At 40.1% G+C, this 26,238-nt stretch overlaps 1 long non-coding RNA gene across 1 annotated transcript in view; it reads left to right on the top strand.

The window, feature by feature from the left end:
• LOC309349844 overlaps positions 1-24,568 on the top strand; it is a 37,748-nt gene extending 13,180 nt beyond the window's left edge. The window contains exons 2-3 of the long non-coding RNA XR_014160217.1: positions 19,530-19,815; positions 24,453-24,568. This is a non-coding gene — a long non-coding RNA (uncharacterized lncRNA). The remainder of the gene's footprint in view (positions 1-19,529; positions 19,816-24,452) is intronic.
• Positions 24,569-26,238: the final 1,670 nt, after the last annotated feature.

Genomic DNA, 26,238 nt, shown 5'->3' with positions numbered 1-26,238 from the left:
AAACCAGACCTATACCAGACAGACTTTCAACCTGAGGATTTCTTCAAATAGAGGATGATCCTCTACAAAGTTGGACCATCCTAGTCCATCCTAGCTATATCATGCACTGTGAGAAGGAGTGGAGGCATGCTAAAAAACCCCACCTTCTTTTTGCTTCTATTAAGTGCATAACTTGATTTCCTAGCTGTCTCCACAAAACTGCCCATTCATCTCTGTACTGACTAGTGCAGTAAGGCAATGGGGCACAGTACGAATAGCAAGCCCTCAGACAAAGTTAAAAGCCAAACCAATTTTAGCTTTTCCTACATGTTTTTAAGGCAACAATTCAAACACTTGTTGTAAAGTTGTTCTCTCTCTCTTTTTGGGGGAGGGGGAGGACTTATTTTTAAACAGTTTGATGTAAAAGCAAAGGAAAATAACATAGGAAAATGTATCCAGATGGGCCAAGTCTAGATGATGTCCCCATTCAAGCCAATACGTCACAGGAAAACAGTTTCAATGTAAAACAGACCTCTCAGTGTTCAGCTTCAAGTATTGCTGGTGTCTGGATTAGTTGCAGCCCTCTAGCCCCTTCTGATTTCGCGACTCTTCTATTTTTAACAGCACTCCAACCTCTTTTTGACAGCTTTACTTATATACATTATTTCCACTCCCGCTCTCAACCTCTTGGCCTCTTAGGTTAAATTAGACTCCCTTAGTTCTATTTGAGTTTTTATTTTCCTTAATTTATTTGGTTTCTTTTATTCTTTGTGTTTTATTTTCACCTTAGCAATCAAATTCCTGAGCTTTACTCTTGATCAACCTGTGACTTTTTGAACCTCCTGGTCAGAGCAGCTTCTGAAATGAAAAGCAACAATTTTACAACAAAGAACAGATCATAAAGTGGTGGCCAATTATGTTCTTTCGCAGTTGTAAAATACCTTGAAATGATTAATTACATAAGTTATCAGTTTTTATGAAGCACTTTCTTGCAATTGTCCTGAAACTACTGAAAATCTGTTTTATTGGGTAACTCAGAGTTTGGTGTAAATGGCCAGAATCCAAAGAGCTATTTTATGAGTGTGCTCAAGGACATTTTTGTACTCAGTAGAAATCTGTAGACTTTTCCGCTTTGAATAACAAACTCCTGTGCCACAATACAAAATGCTTTGGACAGGCCCACTATAAAAGTTGCATAGGAGGCTTCTCTTTACAAAGAAGTCCAGCACCACTTTGGGCATGAAAGAAGTGATTGTTTGTTTGCTTCTAGGCCCATGATCGATGGCTAGTAGTCACAATGGCTATTATTTTACCATCATTGTCAGAGACAGCATGCTTCTGAGTAACTAGAAACCACAGGAAGGGAGAGTGCTCTTGCACTGTCTTTCTTGCAGGCTTCCCATCAACATCTGATTGCAAGAACAGAATGCTAGTCTAGATGCTTAACTGGCCTAATCCTGGTGCAGCTCCCTGAGACAAGGAAAATATTTCTGCCCACAGCCATTGGAAGTTGGTGGGATTCTCAGCCAATTGTGAGAGTTGGTGGGATTGCCCATAAATAGCCAATCATTGTGTTTGTTGGGCACAGGGCACTTGTAATGGACCAGAGTGAGCAAGTCTTTGCTCTGGTATGCCACTGGAGCATTTAAGCTGACTGTGCATGGAATTAACTAGACTAGGTAAAGTATGCATGAATATGGATTTATCAGTGGGGGCAAAAAATAGAAAAATACTTTATATTAGGGGAATATCCTTTGTAAAAATGTGAATATTGGGACAAATAGCATACAATACAGCATATATTTTGAGATATGTATGCTAAAATACTGTTGTATTTTCATAGGTTTTTTTTATTGTACTGAAAAATTAAGACTGGAAAAATAAGAAACTGAGAGAAGCTTAGCCATCTTAGGCTGGATCTAGACGCATCAAAGAAGCATTTCAGTTAAACACACTGTAAACTTTGTAGGAGAAATCGGGTTGGCAAAAATAGAACTCCACAGTGCCATCTGGTGTCACAGTGTTATAATGCATATACAACTTTTTCTTTGCCAGTGTAGCTGAGTCCCCAGAGAGACATCCCGAGAGTCATAATGGAAAGTGGGCTATATTAGGAACAACAAAAGAATGTAAACATAGAGATTTTTAGCACCAACAAATGAAGAAAATTGGAAGGGATGTTGGAAATACTATTACCTTGGCTTCTAGAAGCACGGTTCATGTACTGTTCATGAATTACCGAACAGGAGGATTCTCCCCTTTCCTTGGGATTAAGGCTGCAGTTGAGCTGCAGAGGTGCAAGTCATTATTTGAGCCATTCCAGCTTATACTGATCCTTAGGACTGGGCTATCCGGTGGGCTGTATCATCTGTTGTGGAAGGAGCTACAGATGGGCTTGTTCAAAATACCAAGTTAGATACAGTGCAAGATCAGTTGTTTTGAAGGTTGAAACACTGAAACGCCTAAGGTGCTTAAATACAATCTGCTTAAATGCAAATATTAATTTGATTATAGGTAGAGGTAAATGCTCAATAGACAAGGAAATGGAATGCATTGGGTTGCATCAGATTAGGTCATAGTCGGTGGTCTTGCTAATCCTTACTAACTTGAAATCCATTGATTTCAAAGGGTCTACTCTAAGTATAACTTGGACAGATGCAGCCCGTTGGCTGGAATCTGGCTCTGTTAAAATTAATGGCAATTGGTTATTGTCATTAATTGTCATTAGTTATTGCTATTAGTTAGAACATGATTGTATCCATTTTGTGATAAGTCCATTGATTTCTTTGGGTGTACTCTGAATATGGCTAACCTTGGATATCTATTCCATTCCCAATTTGTTGCACATATATACTGATTTAAAGCTTATGAATATAATAACAGGAGCAGTTTTCCATTCTGACTGAAGAAAAGAAATCCATCTTGAAAAGCATTTCTCTGGTCTTAAGCCTATACTCGTCTCTACTACTCCAGCCTGACTTAATTTTCCTCCTTTTTTTTCTTTTAATCCTTCCCTCAGTGATTCATAATTAACATAGGAAATAAAAAAATTCCTTCCAGTAGCACCTTAAAGACCAACTAAGTTAGTTCTTGGTATGAGCTTTCGTGTGCATGCACACTTCTTCAGATACACTGAAACAGAAGTCACCAGACCCTTCTATATAGTGAGAAGGTGGGGAGGGGTATTACTCAGAAGGGTGGTGGGAATGGGTGATTGGCAGATAGCTGTGATGAGCCTGTTGATGACTCTTAACGACTGCAATAGGTCTTACAGGAAAAAGCAAGGGGTGAAAAGGTGAAAAATGGCTTTGTCATGTATAATGAGATAAAAATCCAATGTCTTTGTTCAGACCAGGTCTCTCCATGGAAGGAATTTTTTTATTTTGTTTTGACTATGGCAGACCAACACGGCTACCTATCTGTAACTGTAACATAGGAAAGTCAGTTTTAAAAACTAAAATCTAGCTGTTTCCCTGACATCTGACAGCTATACGGTTTCATTTTGTCTATTTCCCCGATGCTCTAATTTCCTACTATAGAGTTCCACCAGCATCATTACTGGGGACCATACTGTCATGTGAGTGTGAACTGGCATGGCCAAAAAGGCACAGGTTGACCACCTAACTTGACGTGCCAATCACCACACTATTCTTCAAGTGTCATTGAATCAAAAGGTGCAAATCTGAATGAGAGCGACTGAAGAGATATTCACTCATTTGGCAAGCAACATATGGTTTTGAAAAGACTGCATTGCATCATCATCCAACTGAGTTCGGGAAATCAAAACTTTTAAATAAAAAGTTTCACTTTGAATTTAAAAGTTTGTTTTAGAAACCCTGTGGATAATTTAATGTAGCTAAAGCATGCAACAATTCCCTCCTCTTCCCTTAAGTTGGAAATAGAATAATTGGAAAGATTTCTGTCAGTATGAGATGTTTGTGCTAATGCACGGTCATTTACTTCTGCACCACCTGCTGTTATCAACTTGCATAGTATGTGTCTTATCCTAGACGTTCTTCTGTGTTTGACTGTTCCTAAAATGTGCTACACATTCTGGATAAAAATGACCAATTTGACAGGATTGTGTTTGGAGCTCATATATGATTTGCTTTGTGATATATAGAGAAAATGAACTTCACCACATGGCAAGCCTTGGCACAAACACTGAGGAAGTAGAGCACCCTTTTTTCAGTCTTGCTTCAATTCAGTTGGCATTGTTCAGAAGAGGGGGCTGCAGCTCAGTTGTAGAGCATCAGGCTTGCATTCAGAAAGTCTCTGTGTCTCTAGGTAATACTGGGTATGTCCCCAGTCTGAAACCCAGGAAAACTGCTGCCAATCAGTACTCAGTAGAACCCCATAGGAACCAAACTGAACCCTGCAATCATCATTTGAGACCCCTCTTCTTGTGCCGCCTTCATGAGAGGTCCAGAGGGTGGCAACATGAGATCAGGCCTTACCTGTGGTGGCTTCCCACTTGTGAAATGCTCTCCCCCGGGAAACTGGCCTGATGCCTTTGTATTATCTTTAGGTGCAAGGCAAAATAAAATCCTTTTCTTCCAGACCTTTGACTAATTAAACAATCTAGGACCTTTTAAACTATGGGGCAGTATTATTTTCCCATTTGTTACTATGTTGTGTATTTTTGTGCTATTATTTTGTATACCACCCTGTGATCCTTGAATGAAGGGCAGCATAGAAATTTAACAAATAAATAAATAATAGCTTTGATCTGTTTACAAACAGTTGGATGCACAACAGTGACTATACTAAAGAATGACAAGTAGATCATAATGGCAATTTTCATCCCTTTTTATTAATACTCATTACATGCTTCTCAGACATCCTCTATGGAAATACATTCATAGCGCTGCTGAGACCAACTGACCTATTCCCCAGATGCTAATTTATGGTTACTTGCTGTGATCTTTTGTGTTCTGCCTGACATCTGAAGAACCATGCATGAATCATGAGTGTCCAACTCCACCCCATAGTTTGGAGCACAGCCATCTACATGTAGCATGCCTCCCAGGTATCCTACATGCTATTTTGTGTTATGAGTATCTGTAGAGCCCTTTTTGGAGTACAATGAACATATGTTGGGAGAAGTGATCTCATGGTGACAGGCTCTACATCTGTTCTATGCAGAACTTGCAGATAGCCCCATACACCCAGCACAATAGTATTGCTACATTTTCATGAATATCTGTGAATTGTGAATTGGGAGCCAGAATTTCACTACTTGCCCCACATATGTCTGTTTAACCCCAAAGGATCTCTGAAAAGCAATTCCTTTAGAAAGATGTTTAACTGAGTGCTTCTTGCATAGGGACAAAAGTTTTTGTCTTGAACAGCATTTCAGGTGACTGTGATGTAGCTATGTTGCTGTTGGGAGGGTTTCAATAGTGCAATGGAAAAAGCCCCCAACATGTTTCCTAGAATGTTAATGAACATTGTGTGTGTGTGTGTGTGTGTGTGTGTGTGTGTGTAGTTTGTGACCGAATATGCATATGTAAAGTTATTTTGGCAACTTCTAATAGCAACCTTTCTCATTAGTCTTGTTTACATCTTCAAGTTTCTCACAAAAATATGCTAGGTTCTGTGAAGCAAATCAAGGCAAGCCTAACATCTGTTTTTATGTTTGTAAGACGGCGTAAGCCCTTTGGGACAAAAGGAGAATCTTCTCCACAGTTCAAAACTCTTGTGAACAGTTTGATCTAATTTTATCATATGATTGGGGATTGTGAAACACTAGGAACCCTTTTCTGCGGCTGTAAGGAGCAGAGATGTAATGAGATGCGTTGAATACACTGTTGGGAGCACCGACTGGAAAGCAAATCAGCTAACTACATTCCTCACTAGAGTTTTCAAATGTATCTTCTCAGTGATTGATCTCGGTCTTCCTGTCATTTCCCTTTCTACTGCTTTCATCAGAAAATACCAAAAAAAGAGTTCGGGAGTATTTCCCCCTAGACTGTTGAAATCTTGCATGAATCTTATATTCAGTGTTGGAAATGTACCACAACCTTCAATCAATATTTTCAAAGCTATATAATTGACATATTCCTTGGTGTACTTGAGAATTTCACATTTTAATAGAAAGAAGATGAAAAACCTTAGTTTGCATATTTCTTGTTCTGGTGTGTAGTACATTTCCTAAGTGAAACTTGATATTAAGACTAAAAATAGTACCATAAAATTCATTGGCATATGTACCCATGGGAATATGCACTAATTACTGGAAGGCGAATCAATGTATATGATGGCCTTAGCATTTTTGATTCTCAGTTTTCCAGTTCTATGACAGCGTAAGATTTAAATATAGATCATTTAAAGCTAAGTAGTATCACAAATAGAACAGCAAGAAGTTTGCTTGTTTGTTTGTTTTTTAAAAAGGTATTCTAAAGCATGTGTTGCCATGAAGAAATTTGCAAATATGTATGAGAGTCAGTCTCTTGATACATTTCATATTTTATGTCAGCCAGTTACAGAAGACTACGGTAAGAAAATTGATTCTGAAACTTACAGATATTGAACCTTAAAAGCTAAAAAATAAATAACCCAGAACACATGAAAAGGGGAAATCTAGAAGCCCCAACTATTTTAATTTGAAGCATACTAGCACTTGTAATAATATTACTGATTCTGTTGTGAAGCGTGTCTGCACACTTTACTTTTAAAAATATGGTCATGTATACATTTTATTTGTAGGGGAAAGATACTAGTGACAAATATACATTTTTCATGTGTTACATCCAGAGAACAACCAACAAATTAAAAAATATCATTATATCAAATTAAGGATGAAATTCTATGGTCCCTGGAAGGATAACCCAGGGGTCCTGAGAATTCTCTAAAATAATTGTATACCATATAATGAGTTTTTAGGATAGTGGGTCCTTGTAGACAATTTATATCTACGAAGTAACAATTCTTAATGTTTCTGTTCTTAGATTGTTTTAACAGTCTTTTTGCTTTTTTAAAAAAAAATATGTGCATTTCTTTGCTGCCCTGGCCTCCTTCAGCATCTTATCACCATTATTAGAATGTTATATCATTTTGAATGAGACGATGCATGGGAATGTTAAGCGTGGATTAAACTGAATTGTGTTTCTTGGTGGGAACTTGAGGAATACATTGTATTAAAAGGCAGACTAGCAGGCAGCAGAGTCAGTTAAACTGCCATGGTTCTCTATTGCTCCCACCTCCAGAAAGAAGACTAAAAACAACTTATTAAACGGTTTAAAAAGATTATATTTTTTTCAAATATAATACAAATTAGAGGATCTGCCAATTAACCATTAACTAGGTGTGGGCAGATGGATATTAATGATTGCATATGATGAACACATTCCTCACCCCATTATTTACTTCCCAGCTGTGGATTGGGAGAAGGTCTCCCTCCTTGCTAAGTAAGCCATGGGTAAGTGGAATCTAACCCCACTGTCCAGTGTTCACCAAGGTGTGCAGGATAGTCCCCAAGGGAATCCCAAATTACCCCTAGCCCCCAGCCTCCTTACCCACATAATGTTTCTTTTTCCTTCAATGTAAAACTTTGATATGCTATTTGCCCTCATTTTCAAAACTCTGCTCTTGATTCCTGGTCCGTTCCTTTACTTTAATCACAGATGTGTCTCATGACATAACTGCATGTGACCCTAACTGTGTCACTTGCAATCACATTGTTATTGCTAGAGTGGAGGTAAGTGTTAACCTCCCGGCATGTTGTGATCCCAGTAAAAATATTTCTCAGTAGTTTAGCATAGAGTTTCTTTGAGGGAAATATTGGGGAGAAGAAAGATGAGAGTTGATAGTCTGTTGGGGAATGCCATCAGAAAATATGGTGATTCAAGAGAAGGATGCTGAAATGGATTTTTGAGCCAAATTTATGCATATTTTAGAGCTTTGATCATGACACTGAATCAATGCCTCAGTCTTAAATCTTCCATGTGCTGAATGTTCTGGAATCCCCGTACCTATTAATCAGCATCTAGGAAAAAAATGAATACTTGTTCTAGCTAACCAAATAATGCTGTCTTTTATTGATGTTGCCTCCTTAACTGTAGATCTCCCAGACATCTGTGCAAATTGCCATAGGTCCACTGTAAATTTTAAGCATTGCTAAAAACCACTTGACGGTATATTGAATATGTCAGCTTCAGTTGTAAGAGACAAAAGGAAGAATTGAATGCAGCACTGAGCATTCCTAGTTCGTGTTGTCATTCAGTGAGATGAGGCTTACTAGAAAACACAATCAAGGGTAAATAATCGTGCAATAATATTCACTGTTTATATTTGTTTTGAGTACCCAGGACAGGAATATATGAAATGCAAAACAGATCAAGATGGTTGTTTATAAATGAAATATGGAAAAATGAACCAACAACCTGAAATCCTTTCCTTACTGCTTCATTATTCTTTGTCATCCAGTTAGAATTTGACCTCTCAAGCAGTGTAATTCTTTGCATGCCTACTTAGAAGTACCTCCCATTATGTTATATGAGAATGGCTTATAAGTAAGAGTTTCAGTTTCTTTTTTTCTCCTATCCCAGACAACTTAATCTCTTTTACAGAGTAGCTCTCAAACAGTGTGTGTGATGGGAGTCGGGATGGCAACATGGCATTTCTTAGGGACTTCCCCCGCCCCAAGGAATGATAGATTTATATGTGCTTAGAATGCAGACCTTCACTGAACCATGGGATGACTTCATCCCTCCTTACTATCTGTATGTGGCTCTTATCTACGTTCTCTGTCTCACCCAGCTTCCCAATCCACAGCCAGTCCAGGAGATACCTGAATCCTCATTTTTTAAAAAAAACCCTATGATGCCATATAAGGGATGCCATATGTGATTGTGGCCTCAGTTTTGATTTTATATTTGCCCCAGGTTTTTAACAATTGAAGGGGGATTAAGTTTTGTTTCAAGACCTCTCCCCTTTCCCTCTTTGATGTCCACATCAGATTTGCAAGGGGGTGGTCAGTAAATAGCTGTTCAAGTTGATATCTTCCTCTTCCTTCTGAGATAGCCATAGTTTCAACCATGTTAGCTGTGCAGTTTCACAATACAAAGCTAGGCTAGGAACACAAAGTCTCCTTTCTGCTTTGATGTTTGCATAATATTGCTGTCAATAGTGGGGCACTTATCTTGCCAAAGAAAGTTTTCCAAGCTTTTCTGCAAGGTTTTTAATTCTCTCAAGTCCACAAACAGGAATAAAATGATGAACAAAAACAAAAGTCTTGGCAAACCATCATTTTATGCTAATCCTTGCAAACCACTATAACTTTAACTTGCTTGGTCTATCTACACAGTTAGGTCCCATCCCAGGGATTCTAGTAGATGAAATACCTGGGCCACAGATATTCTTGGAGTTTCCAAAGATCACATTATATCATCTGTATACAGCAATGTCTTAATTTTGCCATTTCTCTTTTTGCTCCCTGTATCTGTGGATCACTTCAAATTGTGCAACCTAAGGGCACAGCCTATTACTAAAGCAAATAATAATGGTGATATAGGACCGTCTTTATTTTTTCTGTCCTTAGCTGTAATTCTCTTGTCAGTTATTTATTTATTTAATTTGTATACCACCCTATACCTGTTGGGATTTCAGTTCCCACCAGCTGCAAGGAAGCAGCTACATTGTTGACATCATGTGATGTCTATGAGCGTGAGACAGGAAGTCTCAGCCAGTTCTCAGTGTAACCGGGTGGAGTTACTGAGTGTTGTTTCTTCCGCTTCTGGATAGAAGCTGAGTCGAGTCAGAGACTCTTGTGTTGTACTGCTCAGGAGAGCAGACATGTTTTGTACAGTCTTAATAAAGTAGCAGTAGACTACAGACTGCCTCTTTCTTCTGTGATGTGATGCCAGGAGGAAGTGAGTGTGCTCCTCTCAGAAGGGAGGGGTCGCTTATCAACGGTCTCTCTGGACTGATGGAGGATTCCAGCCAGAGGGTGACCACCGAATAGAAGCCCCGGCGTCCCGGGAAGCTTGGCACCTTTCCCGGGTGGGCGTTTTTCCAACAATACCCACAGGTCTCAGGGAGGTTCACAGGGTAAAATTACAACATAAAAACAAATAAAAATGAAAGCAACTGAATAACTCCACCCCAACACATTTATTTTTAAGGGCATCAGTTGTCAATCAGGCAAAGTTAAAGATAAAGTGTTGACCATTGATTGAGTGAGTAGGGTTTTTAAACTGAAGTTGCTCAAATTCAAAATCATTACACTACTTACTACTTTCATATGCTGAGGTCCAGTAGCATTTGTGAGTGGTTCATGAGCCATGCAGCCAGCCACCATTGGAAGTTCATTAATACCTAAAAATCCTCTGTGGTCAATGACAGCATCCCTCTTCAGTCTGGTCAATTGCAGCATACCCCTTCATCTAGAATTTCCCTACCTAGATTATCACTGCTTTGGGAAAGCTAACATGAAATATTATTTTTTCTTACTGAGGGGTGTTATTTTGCCCACCTTCACTCCTTGAACTTCCCAAACAGGTTAAAACAGGATTCACACCATCAGCCTCCATCTGAATAAAGAAGAATAATTCTAGTACTAGCAGTGATGGAAGATTTCTGTGATCAAAACCATTCCTTTGACTTTCATCAGGGAGAGCTGAAGACATGGCACATAAAAACAAAATATGGGGATTTCTATCTTGCAGCAATAATCTGATAACTCACAGGTAGGATTTCATCCAAAGCTGTCTTTAGAGCAGAAGCCTTTGGAAAGGGCTTTCTCTGCAGGTGGCAAGGTTCATTTTGTAGAGTAGCCATTTGAGCCATTTTTCACTAAACAGTGCCTTCAGTTGCCCAACATAAATCTCTTTAGTAGTGAAGTTGTCACAAAACTATCTCAGGCCATGTAGTATAAATCAGCATTTTTTTTGCAGAAAACTTCAGAACTGAAAGATATGTAATGTTTGTTCTGTATCCATCCCTGCGATCATGGTCAAGCATACAATTTCTTCTGGGCATCGTGGAATTTGTACTTTTCCGTGAACTGAATCCCATCGGCCTCATCCTATTAGAAGTTATGTGTTTTACGCTGGCCCCCTTACATTGCTTCCTGAATCAAATCAGGAGAATGCTTGCTTCTTTGCAAATGATAGGTTTTATTGCTTGGTAAGGAAGAGACTAGCAGGGGAGGGTTAGGGCAAAGGCTAGGACAAACATTTTGAGCAGGACCCAAACTCAAAGAGGTCTATCTCAAGGTGAAACTTAATGGAAGAGGCTGAAGTTGGCAAGGGGGTAGCTTGCCTTATGAATTTCTCTTGATTCAGAGTTTACCTCATCCCTAGATATAAATGGTATGAAAGCTAAGGCTGGTAGAATGTTGGCATCTGATGCCCAAAACCAGTGCCCATACATGAGCAATGCAATTTCAGAAATCACATAGCATATCCAAACCATCCCCAAAACTTCCTGCCTATGTCGGTATATATTCTCTATACTCTTCATTGCTATGTAAGACTTTTCTAGTTCAAAGTCTTTGGGGACTCTTTGTGTTTCCAGTTCTGCAACAGATTTGTTCATACTATCATAAATTCTTCTGGAAATGAAGTTACGGTGCAGGCAGTGCTAAAATACACAAGGTGCTAATGAGCTTTCTTCAAACAACACAATTTATTGAAGTCACTTAATACTATTTTTCTTTTTTTAAGCATCAGGAGTTTCCCACAAATATAAGGCAGTAGTATAATTTGTTTCTCTTGTTTTTCAACTTTTCACATCAAATTGAAAACATAAGCACTGCGTTAAAGAGAATGGCACTAATTTATTTCCATCAAATGTTCACATATTTAAGGCTTAGTTTGTAATCCAAAACAAACAAATTAAAAGGGAAAGAAAGAAATTGTTTTCTTTCCAAGGAAACGTGCATTCTTATAAACCACAACCTTAGAAATGAGTGTTTTGTTTCAAGTGGAAGAGCCTTCCAATGCACATTTAATTTATGTACCATGCCAAAATATATTTCCTAGAATCAGAGAATGGTTGAGTTGGAAGGTTTCCCAAGGGTCATCCAGCCCAACCCCCTGCAATTCAGGAATCTCAACAAAATCATCCATGACAGATGGCCATCTAACCTCTGCTTAAAATCCTCTAAGGAAGGAGAGTCCACAACCTCCTAAGGGAGACTGTTCCACTGTCCAACACCTATTACTGTCAGAAAGTTCCGAATCTCCTTTCTTTTAACTTGAAGCCATTGGTTCAGGTCCTATGCTCCAGACCAGGAGAAAACAAGTTTGCTCCTTCTTGCATGTGAAAGCCCTTTAGCTATTTGAAAATGGCTATCTTATATCATCTTAGTCTCCTCTTTTCCAGACTCTTCCCCCACCCCACTTGTGATGCCTTAGGAAACTCCCCTCATGTCCCAGCAAATAATGGGTGTGGTGTCCATCAATGAGAACTCATATCATTGGATGGCTCCACAGCTGTCAATCTATAGAAGATCAAGTATGCAATAACAATGACCTTCAAGTGTAAGGAGACGTTTAACAGGAGAGACACTATTCACAAACACACATTTTCTCTCTATGTGCTTTGTTCCCTTCTCTTGGTCATCACTCTCAATTGCTCAAATACTCTCTTTGTATTTTGTTCTTATTTCTTTACCCCTTTCAGATAATATCTCATTAATTTGTGATATCTTTCTCTATTTCTGTATCTTCCCTTCAATCTATGCATGCCCATTATTCCCTTTCTTTCCTCTTGGCTCAGTTTATGTGCAGGGGTGCAAGTTTGGGCTTCAGGCTGTGGCTGCTTGTATTTTACACTGCTGCTGATGCCTGTTCATATGGCTCTGATAGCTTTGATGCCAGGAAGCCATCAGAGGCAGAGCAGGCACAGGGAACAAGCTTCTTGCCCCTAGGTTGGGCATCTTCTGGGTAGGAAAGGGGGGAAATACTCTTCAAAGCTGCACAGACCATGATCAACCACAGGTGAATCGCACTCTAGTTTACACTAGAGACAGGCAAGCTTCTAAAAGTTACCCTCAAAATTTATTTTAAATGAATGGGGAAAAGACCTCACATAGTTAGTTCTATTCAGCTGACCTAACATGAACTGAATCAATATATGAGCATGGATTGGGGTCCCCCGAAAGCTCTGATAAGCCTTATATCTGGTGTCTGCAAAGACAATAATAATATTTGCATAGAGTTGGCCATTGTGCATACAGATGTATGTACAGAAATTTCCACACATAATTTCCATTATCATCTGCCCTTGCATTTGCACAGTCGAACCAGTTTCCTGAGTTGGTCTCTGTATAATTTCTGCGTCAGTATTCCCTATTTGATCACATTCCCTCACTACAACAGTCATCAAATCCAACTTCTCATTCATCAAATCCATCTTCTCATGCAGCTGCTCCAACAAAGCGCTCGTCTTGCAGAAAGCAAGCACCAAAACTTCCTCCAAACACATTTTTATTCAAGGTCGCTGTCTGCTTCCACGATCTTAATCTCGCAGCTGTGAAGTCCCAAGTAAACTGCAGCAACAATTTGACAAGCTCCCTCTAGAGGAGACAGTTTCTATTTGTAACCGTCTTTTTAAAGCATATCCAACAAAAGAAAGTTACTTTCAATTTTCAAGTATTTTGTTTCTTTATAATGCAAAAGGCAACATTGGAATCAATTTGTTTCTCTTTTTTAACTATCTGTCAAAATGTTCCATTCACAGTCAATGGATGTCTCAAACAATTTCTGTCTCTGACCCCCGTTCCCAGGTTTGAGACGGTGAAAACTTATTTTTCTTTACTCCCTCTCCTGCAGACTTAAACAGTCGAGTTAGGGATTTTAGTGGTTATAAATGAAGGAAATTTCGATCTTTGCAAAACAATTTTCCAGGCTATTAGCTTACAAGGTTTTTGCTTCAGTCTGTTTACAAAAAGCGGAAGGTGGACTTCCTGTTTTGAACCTTCCCGCTTCGGTGCCAAATTAGGATGTTTCTTGATCCAATTTTCTGTTTCTACTCACGGGTACTTGTTTAGAGTCCAATTGTCAACAGGAAAAAGTCAGCGCTCTCCGGCGATGGCTATGTGGCTTCCCTCCGTGAAAGTAGCAATCAGTTCGCAACACCACGCCGCTCACCCTACTTCGCTCCAGAGCCCCAAAATGGGGTTCCCCGCAAGTAGGAGAGGCGCTCCTGGTGCTCTGCCGAACCCCACGTTCCCAGGCTTCCTCCACCTGGGATTTCTAGCGGGTCCCCGCCTTCGTCGCGGCCGGAAGACCCAGTTTCCACGGAGCCCGTTCCTCCGGTCGGAGGAACTCCGCCATTCGCCGATGGCGCTAACCCGGAAGTCCTAGATAAGTTCATTTTCAAAGTAAGCTGAATTGACTTTCTCCATCATCCCTACTCTAAACCCCCTTTTGCCCTAGCTGTGTCTTTACCTGTCCCACACCTGACCTCATATATGACATCAAGCATAGAGCAATTGGATACAGCTTGGCCTGGTGGGTCTAATTAGGAATATGAGCCAGAGGTTTCCCCATCACTAACCTTGATCGTGGATTGCTCTTCTAGAAGAAGCCCTTGGCTTTCTCTACTTTTCAGCAACCCATTTCAGCAGACATCTGGCGCTTCATGAGTTGGTATTGTTTTCCACTGAGAATTCTGTATTTGTTTTAACAATAAAGTAAAGGTAAAGGTACCCCTGCCCGTACGGGCCAGTCTTGACAGACTCTAGGGTTGTGCGCTCATCTCACTCTAGAGGCCGGGAGCCAGCGCTGTCCACAGACACTTCCAGGTCACATGGCCAGCGTGACAAGCTGCATCTGGCGAGCCAGCACAGCACACGGATCGCCGTTTACCTTCCCGCTGGTAAGCGGTCCCTATTTATCTACTTGCACCCGGGGGTGCTTTCGAACTGCTAGGTTGGCAGGCGCTGGGACCGAACGACGGGAGTGCACCCCGCCGCGGGGATTCAAACCACCGACCATGCAATCGGCAAGCCCTAGGCGCTGAGGTTTTACCCACAGCGCCACCCGCGTCCCCTGTTTTAACAATTGGGGTTGGTTTTATTGTTAGCTGTCTTGGGTGGATGGTGTGCCTAAAGACCATAAAGGATCAAAATTATATTAATAAATAAAATAAATAAGTGTCCATGATTCTGGGGGCAGGACACAGTATTACAGTGGAGCAGTTAACTGACAAAGGAAAGCAAGAAATGAGACACGTCTGTGTTTGAAGAAATAAATGTTTGTCTTTTATTTCCCTCTCCCTGGTATTTAGATATATGAAGATATAGATCAATATATATACAGATATATCTGCATGAGAGATCATGCAGTAAGATAATAAGAGCTGTTTGAAACTGTTAGCTCAGAAGGCAGTGGAATCTTCTTTATTGGAGGTTTTTAAAGAGAGGTTGGGTGGCCATCTGTCAGTGATCCTTTAACTGTGATTCTTGCCTTGCAGGGGGTTGTTTCTTGGGCTCCCTTCCAACTCTACCATTTTCTGATTCTATGATCAATAATTACTACCTCATCTTCTTCTATGAATATTCCTACGCAGACACTGCAACTTTTCGACATAACCCAACTGAAATGGCTTTCAACCAAATTCCACGCTTAAATAAAAGTAATTCATTTTGTAGTATTAGAATCATTACCTCACTCCAGGAAAGTATAGTTATAAAGCTATCATATAAAAATTCCTAACAATTACTATATATCAAAGTGCTTGGTTCCATTTCTGCTCCTCCACTGCTGATCTCGGGCTCAGTCCTTGAATGACAAGTGTTAAGTTATGTAAAGTATAAATAACCTTACTCTTTGCATTAAGCGGTTTTTCCCATTGTAAACAGGTGCAAATGACATGTCCTCTGAATTTATTCTATTAGCTGAAGTGCGCCGTTTTGAGAAGCACACTATTTAGCAGTAAACCTTTTGTCATTGTGGATTTGAATGGTACAATATTTATGGGCTGTAGTCCATTAAGCTGCTCCCCCTAGTTTATAGGAAGTGTCAGTAGCAAGTGCAAAACCATACATAATTTATCTCGTAAAACAGCACAAATAACACTCTACTTATCATAAAATCTTTCAGCTACAGGCAGCTAAGATGGAAACACATATTACTTGGTATGCATATATACTTATTTCAACAAAGTGAAAAATATAAAGATAGAGACCCATCAAGGATGCTGTATTGAATTTTTGTTGTTTCAAAAACAGCTTCTTCTCTTCCTTTGACTGAACTATGTGTTGTTGATTTGATTTGTTAACTTTCCCAACTGGGAGAGAGAGTTGTAGCCAAGGCAATCAAATTAGTATTCTCATTCTGCCCTTTGAAGATGAAAGATGGCTTTTGTTTCCCAGGACGCTGTCTCTAATGTAATCTGGAAAGTGTAATGTGATCAGAGGTCATGGATAAATTAAGAGTTGTGGCACACTATTCAAACACATTCTGACTTCACAGAATTTGCATTCCTCTTTACCCTCCTGTTTATAATTTCACCATAAGTAGTATTTACTCTGAACAATTTGTTGCTACCTTTAATGCAACAACTTTGCATTAAATAATAATAATAATAATAATAATAATAATAAATAAGCAGCATTTGAAATGATCAGTTTGTTTGTTTTTTTAAAAAAAGGAAATCTGGTTTTCATACAAAAAGAAAAGGCAAAGCACTGTATTGTTGTTGTTTATGAAATTTTGATACCACCCTTTATCTAAGGATCACAGGGTAGTTTACAGTATCATTGAGCTTGTTTTCCCCTCCTCCTTACCCTCTCTTTTTTCCTTACGTGTTGTGTCATTTCAGATTGTCAGCCTGAGAACAAGAGTGATCTTAATTCTAGCTTTTTTAAACTGCTCTTAGAACATAATCGGCTAAAGGCTAGGTATAAATGCCATAAATAAATAAATGGTGTTCTCTTTCAAGCTTTTCAATTTATTTTATTCAGCCTTACATCTGTGTTTCAAAGGCACGCTAACCTATGCTGTTTTGCTGGGATGCATACGAAAGTTCACATAAAAAGGCCCTCTACCAGGTTTAAGCTTTGCTGTTATTGACAAATGAAGGGCCATAGGGGATTGGAATTGGAGCTCAGGGAGGAGAAGGCTATTGGCAGCTATTAGCCATAAGGGCTATGCTCTGCCTCCACAGTCAGAGGCAATAATGCTTCTGAACACCAGTTGCTGGACACCTCAGGAGGGAAGAGAGCTCTTGTGCTTGTATTCTGGGGTTCCCACAGGCATCTGGTTGAACACTGTGAGAACAGGTTGCTGGGCTAGATGGGCTATTGGCTTGATCCAGCACGCTCTTCTTATGTTCTTACATTGCTATGTGAAAGTAAACTTTAATTCCCAGGATTTTTAGGGTGAAGCCATGAGATTTAAATGTGTGTTAAATGCATGGTGGATGTGATCCAGGTTGCATTCAGTGACTATTGGCATGTATTCCCTCTATTCTGTGAATGGCAAAGCTCCCCACCTTTGCCCATGAAGTTCAGTTAGACTTTTGAAAGGAGGGTTTTGTTTTGTTTTGTTTTAATACTCAACAAAATGTTAGTTTTGTTTCATAGGAATGAAAGAACTGTGGCAAAGCATCTGCCTTTCCGTGGATGTTGATTTCCCTATTACAGATTGGAGATGCACCATGTGGGCAGTTTAAGCAATATCAATACTATTATCCAGATATATTTGCAATGAGAGCCATGATGAGGACACAAATGGGGAAGATAAAGAAAAATTAAGTTAAATGAACTAACAAATTCCAGATGATAGGTTCAAAGAAGGAAATGCAAAGCAGGAATAAATGTATATTTTGAAATGCTAGCAGCGAAACAACAAACGCTAAACCAATATTACTCTGGGTAATTCACACAGCAATAGAAGATTACAAAACGGACACATCTGGGGGTTACCTGGCATGTTGGCTGTAAAATTCATGGTTGCAATGCAAGGATGAACTTGTGCAATAATTTTTGACATAATAAAATCTCCTTATTTATTCATTTATGTGTTACAAATGGTGCATGTGTAACAGCAAAACAAGAAGCCTTTGTCCTACGTGCACTAAAACATGCTTTTCTCATATTGGTCTCTATAGGCACAGCAAACATTGTAACTCTCTGATGGTTTGACTTTATCCCCGATGGTGAATGCCAACAATTTTTTTAATAAAAAAATATTATCTATCTTTTCGTTTGACAGTGTGTGTGCGCGCGCGTGTGTACACACACACACACACTCTAATTAAGAGCCAACACTCAGTGTCAGAATTATCTCTCAGTTTAGTGGGGAAATAGCATGAAATATTATCAGCTGGAAAACTGATCTTTAAAAGTGAGAAAACTGCATGAACACTCCATAACTGTAGCACTTGGAATATATAGAACTGCTCACCCATCCAAATCCATTCACTGCTGGTCAATAAGGGGACATGGAACTCCACTGTTGACCAGAGTGTGTGACTGAGTGCATTTAGGAAGGGGTGATCCCTTCAGATATCCAAGATTGTTACAGATTTTAATGGTCAAAGACACCACCAAGACTTCACGTTGGCCTTGGGAATGGACTGGCAGCCAATAGAGATGAGGGTCCATGCAATGTATTGTATTTTGAACCAACTGGAGTTTCTGAGCATTTTTCAAGGGACAACCCATTGCAGCAGTCCAATCTGGGCACATCTGACTGCAGTCAGGTTGGCCTTCTCCAGCAAAGGGTGCAATTGGCGTATGAGCCTAAACTGCCAAGAGGTGTCACTGGTCAACTGCTGTTCCTTGTGCAGCCAGGAGCAGTACATGATTCAGAAGCACTCTGCATAGTGAGTTCCCACTCTCATGTTTCTGTGCTTAATCTCCTATGGGTGTGTTTCAGATATAACCTAAATGATTTGGAAAGTGATACCAAAAAGCCAGCATAGGAAAGTGTCTTTTCTTTTCTTAAAAGGAAAATGACTGGTTGAGTGATTTGAAATCCCACAAATATATAGCAACCAGCAGAACTGATCCTTTCCTTCATGTCCTAACCACTTCTGTAGCTCCTGTAACCACCAATAATCTTCTTCAGAGGGTCAGGGAAACCTATCAAACATTGTCAGCTTTATTAAGTTGTACTGCAAAGAAATGTTGCTGGGTTTTTTTTTTCCGGGGGGGTGGTGGGGCTTTAACAATAATAGTGCAAACTTAGTCATGTTTGCTAAGGTACCTGCAATTCTGAAAACCCGCTACAATTGTGTGTGTGTATCTGTATGGGGGTATTCTGATTCTCTGCAAAATATGTTTTTTGTTTGTTTTGTAATTCCAGACATTAAGGTCTATGCATATTTTTTTCTGTTCCATATAAGCAGCACCCCCTTCCCCGTAAATGGCTATGTTATATGCCATCTGACCTGCAGGAAAATAAACAATTGATAAGACATAGAAGAAGCTATTTGTCTCCAGTGTGAGTAATAAATTAGCTTTTCAACAAATATCTGATTAAACAAATATTTGAAGAAAGAGAGGAGTGGAGGAAAAAAACCTTCAGGCTTATTGTTTGGTTTTGCGCTGTCACTTGATTAACGGTTTACCTTTTATTATTTGATCGCTTCAGCCTTGATAGGCCAAGAGTGGGAATAACTTTCAGAGACTGAGACAAGAAGCACTGAAGCAGAGAGCAAAAGCAGACAGGTTCTCACTTGGCTAGCTCTGCTTTGCTTCTCATTGCACATGAAGCAGTCCATGATGAGTGAAAGCGAAGGAATGTGCATTGCCTCATATTCCACCTCTGAAGTCTGGCCTGCTGTCAGCATCAGTGCTGGAGGTATTTTGATCAGCCAACGGGAAATTTGAAAGGGAAAAAAGCCCCTCAAACCAGCAGCTCAATGACCTGTGGAAAGGTAAATATTAAATGGTTTTGCTGTTTATCTGAACAGAATATGTGAGCTGAATATATCCACCCTGGGAATAGTGTGTGTGTGTGTGCGCGCGCGCGCGCAAATGTGTATGTGCGCATGCACAGGAAATTAAGATGCTATTATTTTGGCATTTTTAGCTTTCAACAGAACAGGAAATAAATTAAACACAGGCATAATGTGAGGCATCAACCCAGCAGCCCCTCACAAACTAATCCATACAGTCTAGACCACAGTGTGCCACAACAAGAGCTCAGGCTACATGGCAGAACAGTTACAGAGCAAACATCTTGAGGTAGTTTTTAATTGGCAGGAACATAAATTGTAGGGAATTTTTTTAAAATATACAGTCACACCTCTTGTTACATTTGCTTCAGGTTACGCATTTTCATGTTGCGTCCCGCAGTGACCCAGAAGGACCGGAAAGGGTTACTTCCGGGTTTCGCCACTCACACATGCGCAGACATGGCGAATCGTGACCCCTCGGGTTGCGTTCCTTTCAGGTTGCGAAGGGGGCTCTGGAACGGATCCTGTTCGCAACCAGAGGTACCACTGTACTGCTAAGAAACTACATTTTGTATACATCTCCACAGCTACTTAAGAACATAAGAAAGAGCCTGCTGGATGAGGCCAATAGCCCATAAGCAGAAGCTAAGCACAAGAGCACTCTGCCCATTTGTGATTCCCAGCAACTGACATTTAGAGGCATAATGCCTCAGTCAGTGGAGGCAGAACATATTTCAGTCATCACCACACACTGCCCACCTTGTAGAGATAAAAAGGTAAAGGGACCCCTGACCATTAGGTCCAGTGGTGGTCGACTCTGGGGTTGCGACGCTCATCTCGCTTTATTGGCTGAGGGAGCCGGCGTACAGCTTCCGGGTCATGTAGCCAGCATGACTAAGCCGCTTCTGGCGAACCAGAGCAGCGCATGGAAATGCCGTTTACCTTCCCGCCGGAGCGGTGCCTATTTATCTACTTCCACTTTGACATGCTTTCAAACTGCTAGGTTGGCAGGAGCAGGGACCGAGCAACAGGAGCTCACCCTGTTGCGGGGATTCGAACCACTGACCTTCTGATCGGCAAGTCCTAGGTTCTGTGGTTTAACCCACAGCACCACCCGTGTCCCTATACAGACAAGCATTTTTGAGGCTATAGTGCTATAGACACTTATTTGGATGTAAAGTCCACTGCATTCAAGGCAGGAGTTCAGAGCAGAAGTCCAGGACCTCGTTGAGCACAATGGGCTAGGAGATACTGAAAGACCTCAAGATTGGCTTAACACATTTTGAATTAACCAAGAGTGAAACACATTGTCATCTAAAGAGGAGACCTGCCATAACATAGAATAATACAGTTGGAAGGGACACTGATGACCATCTTGTCCTGCAATGCAGGAATATGCAGGAACCCCATACAGGGATCGAACCTGCAATCTTGGAATGGTCAGCCCCATGCTCTAACCAACTGAGCTATGTTCAGAGGATTCACTAAGGCCTCAGTCCTATATACATTTATACGCACAGTAAGTATGCATAGGTGTGTGCGATGAGTCCAGAGTAAAAAGAGTAAGAAGGAATTTAGCAAGTAAACATGCTTTCAAGTAAGTATGCATCCATTCTGGTTGTAAGACTATTGAAACTGGTGGGAGCTGCAAGATTATGACCAGATATTAGGGATACTCTCACAGTTGCCTCCTCTGTATTTTTCCTTCACATTTTGAGGTTCCAATAGATCAGCTTCTGATGTGAAACAGGATGAATTACCCTCATATTAGAGTTGCATGGACCCATTTACTTTCTTCATGCTTTGATTTCTGGACTTCACCACTGAACAAATTGTTTGCCAGAGCTTTTCATATCTTTTGTTCAGCTAGATTTCCTTTTACATTTGCTGGTTGTACTGTGAATATTAAAATATTGAGCATTTAATAAGAATATTAAAATACTTCTTTAAAGATGGAAAAATCAACATAAGATGGTATACTCACAATTACATCAATTATCCTTTTAGCTAATAGAAAGGTCCTGACACTAATTCGTATGTTCATGCAGATCGAACTGTGCATTGTTCCACATTCCTTCAATTAATGTAAAGGATCCAAGTAAATTGAGTTGAAGATAGCATTAACAATGTTAACTGTAGAAGGAGAGATTTGGGGGGCAGGGATTTAGGTTTAAAAGGCAGTCTTACATTAGACACCTATGTTTTAGCTTTTACATTAGTGGGACTTTTCCTTTTATTCCTGTATGGTTTGTTAAAGAAAGAAAGAAAGAAAGAAAGAAAGAAAGAAAGAAAGAAAGAAAGAGCTTTTACTTGATGAGCACTAGCAAGCTGTAGGAGACTTAGAATGGAGATATAGATCAGCACTAGCAAGCAAGCAGGTCAGCCTTTAAATGGGGCACCATGCACAATTACACCCATTCCCAACATTCCTAGTGCAGTCTTTTAATATTAAAAGGAAGAATGTGTGTATGTGTACTCCCATTCCTTTTTAAAAAAAAAAAAAAAGTATGTGCAGGTTTAAATGAATGAGGAGCAATGCACACTGGGATCTTGGCCAACATATGACTTTATTGATTTATTTTTTTAAAATATACCCCACTTTCAATCAAGTTATTCTCAATAAGACTTATAAGCGACTGATAAACTGATTTTAAAAACCCTTACACATAAACATGCAAGTTCATATGTATTCATGGGGGGGGGGGGACTGCCCTCCCCCATGAATGAATTAATGGGGGGGTGTCTATGAGAAGGTAGTGGTGGTAAATGAGATGCAAAGAGTTTTCCCCAACCTGGATTTTTTTAAAACCACACATCAGATTTGTGGGTTGGGGATGGGTGGAGGATGAAGCAAGTGAAATGATGTTGACATTGTCAAGGCGTCCCCCATCTCTGCCAGTTTTACCAGTGATCAAACACTAGAGGCCACAAATGACAGTGCAGAAAAGATGACCCAAACTACCTGACTGTTACTAACAGTCTTCTAGACGTAGTCACACAGGACACAATGTGCCAGAGGTGGAAAATGGGCTTGATATTTTGCCAACAGTTATCCAAACTCTGGTAATCTCCTGTTCAGATGATTGCAATATGTTATACATGTGGCTGCTTTTGAAGAAGGTCCAGAAGTGTCAGTTAGTGTGAAACAGGGTTGCCAAAATTCCGACTGGGGCAGATTGTACAGACCATATTTCACCAGTTCTAACAGAGCTTCACCAGCTGCCAAGTGGCTTGTAAAACCAATTCAAAATCTGGTGCTTACATAAACAGCTCTAAATGGCATTTTAAGGGTTCAAGTACCTAAAGGAATGTAGACACCTGTATTAGCCTTTAAGGTCACCATCTAGAATCGTTCTCAAGGTGTCTCTTTTACTGTAAGTAGGGATGGGTGAAACTGTCAAAGGCACTTTCTCTCAGTTCCCATATTTTTCCAGTTCAGATTTCTACATTTCTACATCAGTTTTGTTTAAAGTCCTCCTCATAATTCAGCAGCATTTTAGTGTGCAACCAATTTTCCCTAATAGAGAATTTTTCACAAAGCATTTTTTCCCTTAACATAATGCATTTTATGCTCTTGAAAATATGCATTTTAGTGCACACTTTACCCAGATATATACATTTCTGTACATGTCACTTGGTTGGAGAACTGCACTGCAAAATTCAGAGAAGTGCAAATTTCAAAGAATGACTCTGTTTCAGTTCACGTATTATTTCAGAAAGAGCAAATTAGGTAGGTTCACCTTCAAATGAGAGCAGAAACAGTTTTAAGATGAAGAAAAGTGTGCTCTCTCACACACACTTCTCTTTTCTTCCCTCTTTCTCTCTTTCTGCCTTCCCAAAGAAGTTTCAGTTGTGACAGCCTAGTTATAGAGGGTCATCCCCAAGGAGTCATGAATAACATCAACATTATTTTATATTAGGCACAAGCCTGAAACTTTTTTATTCACTCAGATGTTTTAACTATTCTTGTCAGTTCTTGATGAAGGGCAGAATAGAATTGTTTTATTAAATAAATGTCTTTCCCTGCACTGGTTAGAGAAGATATGGTGACATTGCACATACTTGATGCTGTTGCAAAACTGACATACCTTGGGTACTTCATTTGCTAGAGCACATATCTCCAACATAAATACAGTGTTTCTACTGAAGTTGTTGTTGATGAGAAGGCCAAAATATCCAGGACCTCCCTGTGCACAGTTGAGGAACCACAAAGGTGTTGATCAGGCTGCAGTACAAATCTTGTCGTATATTACAGTTACAATATAGAAGTTAAAGGGAGATGAAACTAAACCTCTGTTTTGTACTACTGCACAACAGAGTTAATTCTACTAGGTAGCCATTACTGATAAGTATTTGTCCAACAATGATTATGAGCATGAGAAATAAGCATTCTTCCCGTGGGACAACCTTTTTCACACAGTTCGGGAGTTGCAAGTCCAATTTATTGAAATGGTATTTATGTATGTGTAACTGTGAAAGATCATAGCTCAAGATAATTACAGCACAAGTCCTCCTTTCAGGGAAAATGTCTACACCATCTGTTTTACTTTGACTCAATTTGCTAAGGTCCAATTAAGAAACATGTTTAAGTCAACAACTCTTTTTTTCCCATTCAGTCAAGACAAATGAAGACAGCCCTATTCCCCCTGGACCCTGTTCATATTTTTTCAAACAACTTTGCAAATGAATTTGAAAATCTGTGCACCAACTCATCTACCGTTCTCTCTACATTTGAAAAGTAAGGTAAATAAGACTCTTGATACATTTTGATGCCATTGTTTTTCAAGTATGTTTGATGGGAGTTGGAGATAAAGGCAAGATACTAATAGGATACATCTGAAGGATGAGAACAAGAGTAAATCAGACTAGGAAGTGGTCAATCCACACATATTCCATCTGCACATGACATATATACCAGGGTGTGGGGGTGAGCACTTCTTCCCATATTTGTTAATTAGTGGTACAGTGGTACCTCGGGTTATGTACGCTTCAGGTTACAGACTCCGCTAACCCAGAAATAATACCTCAGGTTAAGAACTTTGCTTCAGGATGAGAACAAAAATCGTGTGGCGGTGGTGTGGCAGTAAAAGGAGAACCCATTAGCTAAAGTGGTGCTTCAGGTTAAGAACAGTTTCAGGTTAAGAACGGACCTCCGAAATGAATTAAGTACATAACCAGAGGTACCACTGTATAGTGGAACAAGGACATGGGGAAAACACAGCAGAACACAGCACTAGAATGTTTTTTCTGACTGACCAGACTGCCAAGGTCACTGACAGTCTCTCCTGGTTTTGGCAACTGAATGATACATCTCTGAATGCTTATTATTGTTTGTAACATATTAGTATAGAGAAAACCAGTAAATTACTTCCAGCTTCTTATTCTTATTTCTATAGTGCCCTTCATCCCAAGATCACAGGGAGGTTTACAATACGATTCTATGACTGTCAGCTCATACTAATGAATTTGTATTTTGTTAGGTACTGCCCCTCTATCTCTCTCTCTCTCTCTCTCTCTCTCTCTGGGTGTGTCTGTCTCTTTCTGTGAGTGTGTGTACAATATATCAACACAGCTGGATACATTTTTGGACTGTCCATTGAGGTGTGCTTTCATGATGAGCTCCAGTACCACTTCATCACTGATACTAATCTGTATGTGATGTAAGAGTCTAAATGTCTACATCCTTGCTTTCATGACAGGAGGTGCAGAATGACTGGGATCAGGTACGTAAGATCAGCCCCCATGCATATTGTACATTTAAAGTACTATTATATCACTTCAAACAGTCATGGTGTCTCCCCCAAGAACCTTGGAAGCAGAAATTTGTTATTAGAGAGCTGTTCACCTCAAAGTGCTGTAGTTTCTAGAGTAGTTTAACAATAAACTTCTCTTCCCAGGAAACTCTAGCTAAATCTAGTTTTTTTTCCCCTCGTCTATGTTGCTGTTAAGTTCTATAAATTTAAATGCCACACTGAGACTAAGAAGGGGGGAAAGCTGGGAGGCAGACCACCTCCTAAATTTGCTGAAAGAAAGAAGGTAGGAAAGTCTGCTCATTGGTGGACTTCCAGGTTGGCGCCATCGCCGAATGGCGGACTCCCTCCGAGCTCCGGAGGGAGTCTGCTCGGCAGGGGCTGGGTCCTACCGCACCGGCGATGCGGGGACCCTTAAAAACCACGGCCAGAGGAGGCCGTGGACATGGAGACTCGGCTGGCACCGTTAGCGCCCTCCCGACTCGTGAAGGAGCCTTTTTAAAGGCTCCGGATCGGGTGCCGGGGAGAAGCGTGGTGCTTGAGTTCTCTGCTATCCCTGCCGAGCGCAGCCGCATGCCATCCGGCGGAGAGCGCTGACTTCTTCTATTGAAAATTTGGATCTAAAAGAAGAACCCGTGAGTAATTGGAATAT

The sequence above is a fragment of the Podarcis erhardii genome (assembly GCF_964252035.2).
Source record: "Podarcis erhardii genome assembly, chromosome: 9".
NCBI classification, from domain to species: Eukaryota; Metazoa; Chordata; class Lepidosauria; order Squamata; family Lacertidae; genus Podarcis; species Podarcis erhardii.
This window is presented reverse-complemented; position numbering and strand designations above follow the sequence as displayed.